The 12,128-nt window shown below is 48.5% G+C and overlaps 1 protein-coding gene across 1 annotated transcript in view; it reads left to right on the top strand.

The window, feature by feature from the left end:
* The first annotated feature begins 8,918 nt into the window (after positions 1-8,918).
* Positions 8,919-12,128, top strand: part of LOC132772380 (zinc finger and SCAN domain-containing protein 2-like) — a 38,974-nt gene continuing 35,764 nt past the window's right edge. The window contains exon 1 of the mRNA XM_067466357.1: positions 8,919-8,978. The gene's annotated coding sequence lies outside the window, so the exon portion shown is untranslated. The remainder of the gene's footprint in view (positions 8,979-12,128) is intronic.

Below are 12,128 nucleotides of genomic sequence, written 5' to 3'. Positions count from 1 at the left end.
CTCATGAAAGCCTTCGACAATACATAGATCCATCATTGTTTCTCTGGTCCACAGTGCTCTCTGGATGTGGGTGAACTATAATTCCCAAACTCAAGGTCAATGTCCACCAAACCTTTCCAGTTTTTTCTGTTGGTCATAGAGCCCTGTGTGCTAAGTTTGGCCCAATTCCATCATTGGTGGAGTTCAGAATGCTCTTTATTTATTTATATTTATTTATTACTGTGCTTGTATACCGCTGTTTCTCAGCCTAAATTGGCGACTCAACGCGGTTTACAACAGTACAACAAACAACAATATTCAATTTAAAACCATAAAACAGCATACACAATAAACAATATTGGCCCGTCGATAATAATCCAATGCATCTCTTAACTAAAATCATGATCCAATTTCATCGTCCGTGTTACCAGTCCTTTAGTCATCAGTTCATTGTACCAATTGGCCGAATGCCTGTTCGAATATCCAGGTCTTCAGTCTTTTTCGAAACACCATCAGCGAGGGGGCTGATCTTACCTCTGTGGGAAGGGCGTTCCAAAGCCGAGGGGCCACCACAGAAAAGGCCCTATCGTCTCTCGTCTTTGATTGTAGGTAAACTATAAATCCCAGCAACGACAATTCCCAAATGGCAAAATCAGGTTTTTTGAGTGGAGGACATCAATTGGACTGTTAGGTGTCTTGTGTCCAAATTTGGTGTGAATTCCCTCAGTGGTTTTTGAGTTCTGATGGGAGCACGAACTAACATTACATTTTTATTTATATAGATAGAAGAAGGGCATAGGAGAAAATAAGACTGAAATGGTGTTTTGAGTCAGATCTACCAAGCGATAGAAGGTAAGACACAGAATACAACAGATGGGAAATGTCGAGCTTCAAATGGAGAAGTCTATGGGATTTTCATATAGCAAATGCTGGTCACATCTCACCACACTGTGGCTCTTAATGAGACATGCCGCATTATCACGGGGTGTCTGCGCCCTACACCACTGGAGAAATTACACTGCTTAGCCGGTATTGCATCACCTGACATCCGCCGGGAAGGAGCAGCCAATAGTGAAAGGACCAAGGCAGAGACCTCTCCAGCTCATCCCCTGTTTGGGTATCAGCCAGCACCTCAACGACTTAATTCTAGACATAGTTTTCTAAGATCTACAGAGACACTCACTGGAACACCTCAGCAAGCGAGAGTCCAAAAGTGGCAGGCTCAAACCCAGAACCTCAACCCATGGCTGATACCCAATGAGAGACTCCCCCCTGGGCACTCAGAAGAAGACCGGGCGACTTGGAAGGCGCTGAACAGACTGCGCTCTGGCACCACGAGATGCAGAGCCAACCTCAAGAAATGGGGCCACAAAGTGGAATAATCCATGACATGCGAGTGGGGAGAAGAGCAAACCACTGACCACCTGCTGCAATGCAACCTGAGCCCTGCCACATGCACCATGGAGGACCTCCTTGCGGCAACACCAGAAGTGGCCAGATACTGGTCAAAGGACATTTAATCAACTACCAAACTCACAAATTTTGTATTTTGTCTGGGTTTTTTTATTTTTTTGCTTTGTTCTGTTAGAAATGTAATATAATCAACTGGTTGCACTGACACGATAAATTAAAATAAATAAATATAGCAAATGTGACACAAGGCTCAGTGTCATGAATGACTTTTCAATAACTTTAAAGCATAGGTTCCTTTTATTGCAATTTCCAGTGTGAGAGGGTAGATCAGATTACAGAAAAACGTTTAGACATACAGATTCTGTGCAACTACTTTGGATTTACAATTACGTTGGTTAACAAACAAACAAAGGGGAATTACTAGGTTCTTGTGGGTTTTTTCGTGCTATATGGCCATGTTCTAGAGGCATTTCTCCTGACATTTCGCCTGCATCTATGGCAAGCATCCTCAGAGGTAGTGAGGTCACTACCTCTAAGGATGCTTGCCATAGATGCAGGCGAAACGTCAGGAGAAATGCCTCTAGAACATGGCCATATAGCACGAAAAAACCCACAAGAACCTAGTGATTCCAGCCATGAAAGCCTTCGACAATACAAAGGGGAATTACATTTTCACTCAACATTCACACATGTGTACACGCATTCATCCTCAGGCATCCAAGTATTGCCATCTCCTTTCCTCCCTCCTTGGAGAAGCCCCTCTTCTTAGGCCAGACCCTGATTTCCTTGCAGCCTGCCAACGCATACTTCCATAACGCCATAACTTCAAAATGCCGAAATGCCAAACCTTCTTTCCCTATGAACAGTGCCAAGGACCAGATCTGTGTTTTCCATACAGCAGAACCTGACTCCCGGCACAAAATCCAAGACTCCACAAGCGCCCTCCTCCTTCTTCCTCTTCTTCCCTTGAGAAAGAAGCCCCAAAGTGACCAGGCGGCTCCCGTGCGGATCGGCCACTCTCCGAATACACCACCTCTCTCCTTCCCGCGGAGCGGAGCATGGCGGGTAAACAGCGTCTCTCTCTGTCACAATTTGAGCATGGAGAGGGGGACGGAGATCACTGGTGCGGGAGCTTGCTAAGTTGGTTGTTGTTGTCGTTTCAAGCCATGAAGGGCTAAAGATGTTTAACGTTTTTTTAAAGGAATTTAGAGGAAAATCTTTGCAATGAGGGAAGATAGCATTTGAATTTGGAGTTGTTTTTACAACAAATTGACAGAAGTGGGGGGCCCTATGTCAAAGGTCACAGGTAAAATATGTAGCAGAAGTTGCAATTTAGGGCAAGATGCTGTTTTTGACCCTTGAAATGTAGAAAAGGAGATTTAAATGAATTTAAAGTTTTGGTACAGGAGGAGTCTTGGTGATTTTTAAGGAAAATGTGCAGGAGGAAGATCAGAGGAGAGCCCGGGTTTTATTTTCTGAAGTTCTTTTTTGGTGGAAGTCTACCTAAGAAAAATTATTATTATTATTATTATTTGGGGTTCTTTTACCCCGCCTTTCTTCTCACCCCAAAGGAGACTCAGGGCGGCTTACAAAAGCAAGGCACAATTTGATGCCTGCATCATAAAAACAATCAACACAAAATTACATCAATACACAGTTAACACCAATTATACATTATAACCATAAAATCAATAAAATCAATAAAACCAAATACAAACCCAGATTCTCCTCTTACATGGTCAGCGTTCGCTCACTCATAGATAATAGTTTTACGTTCCACTTCATCAATCCTGTTGGATTCACACCTCTGAGGATGCTTGCCATAGATGCAGGCGAAACGTCAGGAGAAATGCCTCTAGAACATGGCTCTATAGCCCGAAAAAACCCACAAGAACCTAATCCTGTTGGTCTTACTCGCATGATTATCTAATTTAATTGCCAGAGTGCCCAAAGGCCTGGTCCCATAATCATGTCTTCACCCTCCTCCTAAAGGCGAGGAGGGATGATGATGCCCTGATTTCCCCCGGGAGTGAGTTCCACAGGTGAGGGGCCACCACTGAGAAGGCCCTGCTCTTCGTCCCCACCAGTCTCACTTGTGACAGTGGTGGGGTCGAGAGCAGGGTCTCCCCAGATGATCTCAAGTTCCGGGGTGGGACGTAGCGGGAGATCCGTTCGGACATGGGGTGCTTGTTACAAAATGGCATTATTATATTATCTAGAGGGGGTATTTATGGTTGAATAAAATGTAATTGGAGTTATGAATTTGAATTTGCAAATTGGTAACGGCAGATGAGGTGCATTTTTGACAGCAGTCTGATCAGCCTAGTAAATGTAGTTTTGTGTTATTTTGGGAAAGTTTTGTTTGGAAATCCAAGTTTCTTTCTTCTCAACCGTGGACAGCGAGTGGAGAGGGGAGGCCTGGTCTCTGAGAGGTCCCCCCCCCCTCTCTCTCTTGTGGGGTTCCTCCTCAGGGGGCCATTTTCTCCCCTCTGTGGTTTCACATCTCTATGCGACCACTTGCTCAGCTGGTCCGAGGTTTTGGGCTGGAGTGTGACCAGTATGCCGATGACACTCAGCTGGTGCTGAAGATGGAAGGCCGACCGGACTCTGTCCCCGATTGTTTCCATCAGTGCCTCATTGAGGCCGCGACTGGATGGCTGCGTGCCAGCAGGTTGAGGGTGAATCCGGCAAAGACAGAGATCCTATGGCTGGGTGGACCGGGCAGTGGGGACATCCATCTGCCCACCCTGGATGGCGAGGCGCTACGCCCGTCCTTGTTGGTCAAGAGTCTGGGAGTCCTTTTGGACCCTCTTTCTGCTGAGGATGGAGGCCCAGGTCTCTCTCCGCCGTGAGCAGAACCGCCTTCTTTCTTTCACCTGCGGCAGGCTAGACGGCTGGCCCCTCCCTGTCCAGGGACGACCTAGCTACGGTGATCCAGACCACGGTCATCTCAAGGCTGGACTACTGTAACGCCCTCTACATTGGCCTCCCTCTGTCGGTGATTCGGAAGCTCAAGTTGATACAAAACGCAGCTGCTCGGCTTCTTGCGGGAATTCCGATGAGATGCCGCATAACACCAATCTTACTACAGCTGCATTGGTTACCCATTGAGCACCGGATCACTTTCAAAGGGATGGGACTCACCTTGAAGGCCTTGCATGGTCTGGGGCCAATGTATCTGAGGGATCGTCTCACCCCCTCCCAACCCCAGAGATCCCTCCGTCCTGAGGACCAAGATCTATTGGAAGTCCCCAGTGTCAAGACCTTGCGTCTAACGGCTACCAGGCGCAGAGCCTTCACAGCAGTGGCGCCATCAGTCTGGAATGCTCTGCCACCTGAAGTTCGTGCCCTGCGGGACTTGCCAGCTGTCCGCAGGGCATGTAAGACATACGTGTTCCGACAGGCTTTTAATGTTTGATACTGTTGTTTTTAAATTGTTTTAAATTGCTCTTAAACTTTGTTAGATTTTAGCTATTCTTGTAAGCCGCTCCGAGCCCCAGGGAAGGGAGTGGCGGCATAGAAGTTGGAATAATAAATAAATAAATAAATATAAACCCATTGTCCTAGTTCCAACAGACCTCACTACCTCTGAGGATGCTTGCCATAGATGCAGGCGAAACGTCAGGAGAAATGCCTCTAGAACATGGCCATACAGCCCGAAAAAACCCACAAGAACCAACCCTAACTATGATAATAAATATAATATAATAGAAATTCCATCTTTGTGCTTGGCAGAATGGGTTGGGACTGGATGGCCTTGGGGGTCTCTTCCAACTGCCTGAGGCTAAGAATAAATAAGGAATTAGTAATTAATGAATAAGGACAACATAGCAATGTCATCTTCCTGCTCGGGCCAGAGGAAGGGGAAGGCCATTTTACACCACTTTCTAAGGGCGAGAGAAAGAGGAGGGCAATTGTAAACGCACTGCACCACCAGGAACTCAATGATGATAATAATAACAATAATAATTACTTAATAATAATAATAATTCTTAATAATTCATAATAATAATAATAATACAAGCCATTAGAACAAATGCCATCCAAGCCAGAATTGAAAAGTCAATGATAGATCCCAAGTGTAGACTCTGCAAGGAAGCAGATGAAACACTAGATCCCATCCTCAGCTGCTGCAAGAAGATCGCGCAGACAGACAGACTCCAAGCAGAGGCACAACACCCTTGCTCGGGTGATCCACTGGAACTTGTGCCACAAACACTATCTGCCTGCAACAAAGAACGGATGGGATCACAAGCCGGAAAAAGTTACAGAGAATGAACACGCCAAACTCCCCTGGGACTTCTGGATTCAGACAGAGTTTTGGAGCACAAGACTCCTCACCTCATGATCGTGGGGGAAAAAGCAAGTATGGCTCGTGGATGTCGCAATCCCAGGCGACAGCAGGATGGAAGAGAAACAGCTGGAAAAGCTGACACGATGTGAGGATTGAAAGATGGAACTGCAAAGACTGTGGCACAAGCCAGTGGGGGGGGGGGATAGGCACACTGGGCGCAGTGCCCAAAGACCTTGGCCTGCACTCAAACACAATTGGCGCTGACAAAGTTACCCCCTGCCAGCTGCAGAAGGCCAATTACAAAAACTGTAGATTGCAATTCACAATTTCTATGTTCCAAGAAATTCTACATTGAATGTAACATGAGAACATTAACACGATTAATTAGAGACTGTTTATAAATAGAAGATAGTTTATCGAAACCTTGTCAACACAGTGAAACTAGAGCTTCCAAAATAACAATTACTATAGACCAGGAGATTCTTCTTCATAGGTGTACAAATATTACTGAATGTCATATAATGAAACTTCAGTTTCCAAAATCAGTGACACAAAATGATACTTTCCATGTTGTAGAAAGTTCTTCTTCACTAAACAACATCAGTGACAGTGACACACAACAAGGTCTCCCGGGTTGTTTCCCTTGTTTCGCAATATCTTCTTCAGGTGTTATGATGTTTTGATTCACTAAATAAGAAACACAGCGACATACAGATAATAGATATACTACAATCCCCGAATTGACATAGTTTTGCAAAGGTTGTTGTTATACACGCTTGGCTACTTACATTCCAGTTGGTAGCTATTGGTTCTGTTTTGAGTTCCCATCAGCATTTATAGTCTTTGGATTCACTAGATAGGAAACAGGACAATATATAAACAAAATGGCATAATAAAATGCCCAAACACCCCACTGTTTGAGGGGATTTTCAAAACCCATGTAAGCCTACTTACATTCCTGCATGAAGAATCTCCTGGTCTATAGTAATTGTTATTTTGGAAGCTCTAGTTTCACTGTGTTGACAAAGTATTGATAAACTATCTTCTGTTTATAAACAGTCTCTAATTAATCGTGTGAATGTTCTCATGTTACATTCAATGTAGGATTTCTTGGAACATAGAAATTGTGAATTGCAGTCTACAGTTTTTGTAATTGTTGTTATAGATAATATCTGTGCGTGTTACACCAGCTGCAGAAGGCCGCCTGGCTGGGATCTGCGCGCATGATTGGCCGACACGTCCCACAACCCGAGACCAGGGGTCTGCTCACTTCCTGAACAGAGGGCCAGGCCACAGTCCCTCAAACTGTTGGGACGAATCCCTCTCAGCGCAGCGGCACACGATTCCTTATTTGTAGTGCAAAAAAACACTTTAAAACAATACGATGCCATAATCAGGGCGGTAAAAAATACACAGGGGAACTCTGGGCAGGAAACCATCAGGGCCAGCGAATTATTATTATTATTATTATTATTATTACTTTATTTGCACCCCGCTAGCATCTCCCGAAGGATTCGATGCGGCTTACACAGGCCGGAGCCCCAAAACACAATACAACAATACAATACTTAAAGCAAATTAAAAACAGATTAAGCAGAAAACAATAACAGTAACAATACAACAAGACACTATTAGAACTGGGCCGGCCAGAGTAATGGGTACAGGATTGAAAGTGCGGAAGTGGCAAGAGGTAGGTAGGGTTATAAAGTAAGTGCCGTGTGCAGTGATCTTGGTTCTACTAAAGTGCTTCTAGGACTTGGTGCTGGAGGTTCCTAATCTGAGAAGGCACATCGGAACAGCCAGGTCTTCTTTCTGAAGACTGCCAGTGTAGGGGCCTGTCTGAGATCTTTGGGGAGGGCGTTCCAAAGTCGGGGGCCACCACGGAGAAGGCCCTGTCCCGCGTCCCCACCAAGCGCGCTTGCGACGCAGGTGGGATCACGAGCAGGGCCTCTCTAGATGACCGAAGAGACCACATGGGTTCGTAGACGGAGATGCGGTCACGCAGGTAGGCTGGTCCCAAACTGTTTAGGGCTTTGTAGGTGAGTACCTGCATCTTAAATTTGTTCTCGGAAAATGAACGGTATCCAGTGGAGCTCCTTGAACAGGAGGGTTGACCTCTCTCTGTAAGGGGCCCCAGTTAACATCCTGGCTGCTGCTCGTTGGACTAGTTGGAATTTCCGAGCCGTCTTCAAGGGCAGCCCCACGTAGAGCGCATTACAGTAGTCCAACCTGGAGGTGACCAAGGCATGGACCACCCCGGCTAGGTCAGCCTTCGCGAGGTAAGGTCGCAGCTGGCGCACGAGTCTCAATTGTGCAAAAGCCCTCCCGGACACCGCCGGCGCCTGAGCCTCGAGCGTGAGCAAACACCTCCTGAGCAAGGATTCCCCCCTCCCCAGGCAGCAACCAGCCAGGCTTTGAAGCTGCGAGGCCATTCGGTGCCAATCAAGGTGGCCAAGCGCAACATCCCCCCCCCCCCCCCGCTGCCTCCAGCGGACCGGAATTATTTCGTTCGTCCTCTCACAGGGAGGGAGGGAGAGGGAGGTCCGCCCCCCCCCGCTTGCCGGCCTTGTTTCCCAGGGACACCCCCTCCCCACTTCCGGGGGCGGCGCCCGCCTGCCTGCCTGCCTAAGATCCGGGCGGGGCGTCAGGAGAGAGTGCTGCTAGAAGGAGCCCTGCGGAAGACTCCCGCCCGCCCTTCCGGCCACCCTGAGGCCGCGCTCCCTCCCTCGCTCCCCTGGGGCCAGGAAAGGGAACCCGAGCGGGGTTCAGCCTACCGTGGCTGGAGGGAGCCCAAGGCAGAGCCGGAAGCAGAGCCCCCAGGCGACATTATGCCGAGCAGCGCCGCCACGTCAGCACGCACGCACGCACGCACGCACGCAGAGAGGAACACAGGCGCCTTGGCAGGCCGGCGCGGTGACGTCGGCACGCACGCACGCAGAGAGGAACACAGACGCCTTGGCAGGCTGGCGCGGTGACGTCAGCGCGCACGCATGCAGGAACACAGACGCATTGGCAGGCTGGCGCGGTGACGTCAGCGCGCACGCACGCAGAGAGGGACACAGACGTCTTGGCAGGCCGGCGCGGTGACGTCAGCGCGCGCGCACGCAGAGAGGAACACAGAAGGCCTTGGCAGGCCGGCGCGGTGACGTCAGCACGCATGCACGCAGAGAGGAACACAGACCCCCTTGGCAGGCTGGCGCGGTGACGTCAGCGCGCACGCACGCAGGCTGACGCGGAGAGCGTGGCCAATGAGAAGCCGGAAGAGGAAGAAGGAGAAGAGCGGATGCAGAAGGTACGGTGGCCTTTTGGGGGGGGGGGGGGGTGGAGTGGCCGAGTCCCAGGCAGGGAGGGAGGGAGCGCGGCGGAAGAGGCCGGCTTCCTTCCTTCTCTCCTTCCTTCCCTTCTCTCTTTCTCTCTCTCTCCTCAGGGCCGCCATGACACTTGGGCCTTGCCTTCTCCCTTCCGGGAGGGGTCCCCTGCTCCCGCCTCCTCCTCCCCGCTCCCTCCCTCTTCCCGGTGGCCAGCGGGCTTCAAGCCCAAGCCTCTTTTTCCCTTGTGTTGTGGAAGGAAGGCTTTCCCGGCCGGAATCCCTCCCTCACTCCCGGGGGCAGCGGGGGGGGGGGGAGTGCCTGGCCACTCTCTCCCTTCCAGCAGCACTCCCTCCTGGCGTTCCCCCCACACCTCTGGCTCAAGGCCTCCTCCTCAGAAGGGGTGTTAGAGGTCTGTTAGGAAGACGGGAAACGGGGGTTCTCTCTCTCTCCCCCCCCCCCGTATTGGATGTCATTAGGCTTGGGCAATCCATGGTTCTAAATGGTTCTAAAGTGCTTACAAAACTAAAGTTCTGGTGGTGAAAATTTCAGAACTCTAACAAAACTCTCAAAATTTAATTATTATTTCATTATTGGTGATTTTAATGACAGAACCAATTAGGAACTGCCATTTACTATGAAATTTTGAGAGTTTTGTTAGAGTTCTGAAATTTTCACCACCAGAACTTTAGTTTTGTAAGTACTTTAGAACCCTCCCGAAAGATCTCAGACAAGCCCCTACCTACACTGGCAGTCTTCAGAAAGAATTTGAAAACCTGGCTGTTCCAACGTGCCTTTTCAGACTAGGAATCTCCCAGTACCAAATCCCAGAAGCACTTTAGTACCAAAATCACCGCACACTGCACACCGCACTTATATTATAATCCCACACTCCTCTGACACATCAGCACTTTTAACCTTGTACGCCTACTCTGGCCGACTCAGTTTTTAAATATTGTGTTATCGTATTGCTATTGTTATTGTTTTTTCTGCTTAACTGTTTTTATTTGCTAGGTATTGTATTGTTGTTTTGTGTTGGGCTTCAGCCTATTGGAAGCCGCATCGAATCCTGCGGGAGATGCTAGCGGGGTACAAATAAAGTTATAATAATAATAATAATAATAATAATCTAGGCATGGATTGCCCAAGCCTAGATGTCATGCAGGGAGGGAGGGAGAAAGAGCCTTCCTTCCTTCCTTCCGGGGGGCTGCCTGGCCCATCTCTTCCTTCCAGAAGCGGCATCCTCTCCTGACGCTTCGCCCGCACCTCTGGCTCACGGCCTCCTCGGGGGTGGCGAGGCCTGTTGGGTTTCTCTCTCTCTGTGGAGATAGAGACAGGATGGGCCCTGGATAAAGAGGTGAGGGGAAAGCCTAGGGAGGAGGAGGGAGGGGGCTTCCTTTCCGCTGCCCTGGAGACTAGCACACCATGGAGCCATGGCTTCAAACCACAGGAAAGGAAGAATTGGGGGCGATGAGGCCTGGCTCGGGAGCAGGGCGTGTGGAAAAGATGATCTTGGGGTCCTCCTTGTGGGGAGGAAGGAAGGAAGGGGAACATGAGCCAGGAATGGGATGTGGCGCCAAAAAAAGCCAACGGGATTTTGGCCTCAGGCATCAAGAGGAGCCTAGTGTCTAGATCTAGGGAAGTCCTGCTCCCCATGCTCTATTCCGTCTTGGTTAGACCACTTTACCTGGAATATTGTGTCCAATTCTGGGCACCACAATTCAAGAGAGAGATTGACTCTAAGCTGGAATGTGTCCAGAGGAAGAGGGCAACTCAAAGGATCAAGGCTCTGGAGAACAAGCCCTATGAGGAGCGGCTTAAGGAGCTGGGCATGTTTAGCCTGAAGAAGAGAAGGCTGAGAGGAGACATGATAGCCATGTATCAATATGTGAGAGGAAGCCACAGGGAGGAGGGAGCCGATCAAGGGTCTGGAGAACAAGCCCTATGAGGAGCGGCTTAAGGAGCTGGGCATGTTTAGCCTGAAGAAGAGAACGATGAGAGGAGACATGATGAGGGCCATGTATAAATATGTGAGAGGAAGCCACAGGGAGGAGGAGGGAGCAAGCTTGTTTTCTGCTTCCTTGGAGAGAGACTAGGACGCAAGGGAACAATGGCTTCAAACTACAAGAGAGGAGATTTCATCTGAACAAGAGGAAGAACTTCCTGACTGTGAGAGCCGTTCACCAGTGGAACTCTCTGCCTGGAGTGTGGTGGAGTCTCCTTCTTTGGAGTCTTTGAAACAGAGGCTGGATGGCCATCTGTCAGGGGTGATTTGAATGCAATTTTCCTGCTTCTTGGCAGAATGGGGTTGGACTGGAGGATGGCCCAGGAGTTCTCTTCCAACTCTTTGATTCTATGATTCTGTCATATGTTCTGCAGTTGATGGTGGTTGGTGATGGAAGGGTTAATGTATTAGTTCTAGAGGGTTTTGGTGATCTGTGAGTGGGAGTTCATGGGTGAAAGCAATTAGGGGTGGAGGTGTGCAGGAGATGGGTTGCAGCTGGGTGTTACTGGATATAAGGATCTAACCTTGGGACTGATCTTTGGGAGAAAAGTATCTGTTGCATTTTGGTGGTGGATGCTGCTAGTTTTCCCCCCAGGTCTGTTGGATTTTTCGGTATCCTGACCGGTCTCCTGTAATCTTGGAATCCTGGAGCCTTGAACCTTTGGACTGGCTTTTGACTATGGTATAGACCAGGGCCCCTCAAACTTTTTGAACAGGGGGCCAGCTCACTGTCCCTCAGACCGTTGGAGGGCCGCACTATAGTTTACACGGAAACAAACACAATATTTAAAATGAAGAACAAACTGGTGTCAAACTACTTTAACTCTGCAGTGTAGATGTACTCTATTTTACAGCGCTTTAGCTGCGCATCATCGGGTGCCCCCTCTTCATATACACCAGTGGTTCTCAACCTTCCTAAAAATAAATTTTAAAAAACCTTCCTGGTGCTGTGACCCCTGAATACAGTTCCTCATGTTGTAATAACCCCCCAACCATAACATTATTTTCATTGATACTTCACAACTGTGATTTTGCTACTGTTATGGGTTGTAATGTAAATATCTGCTATGCAGAATGTATTTCGTTGTTACAAGCGGAACATAAAGCATAGTGATTAATCACAAAAACA

The sequence above is a fragment of the Anolis sagrei genome, chromosome 3 (assembly GCF_037176765.1).
Source record: "Anolis sagrei isolate rAnoSag1 chromosome 3, rAnoSag1.mat, whole genome shotgun sequence".
NCBI lineage: Eukaryota > Metazoa > Chordata > Lepidosauria > Squamata > Dactyloidae > Anolis > Anolis sagrei.
This window is presented reverse-complemented; position numbering and strand designations above follow the sequence as displayed.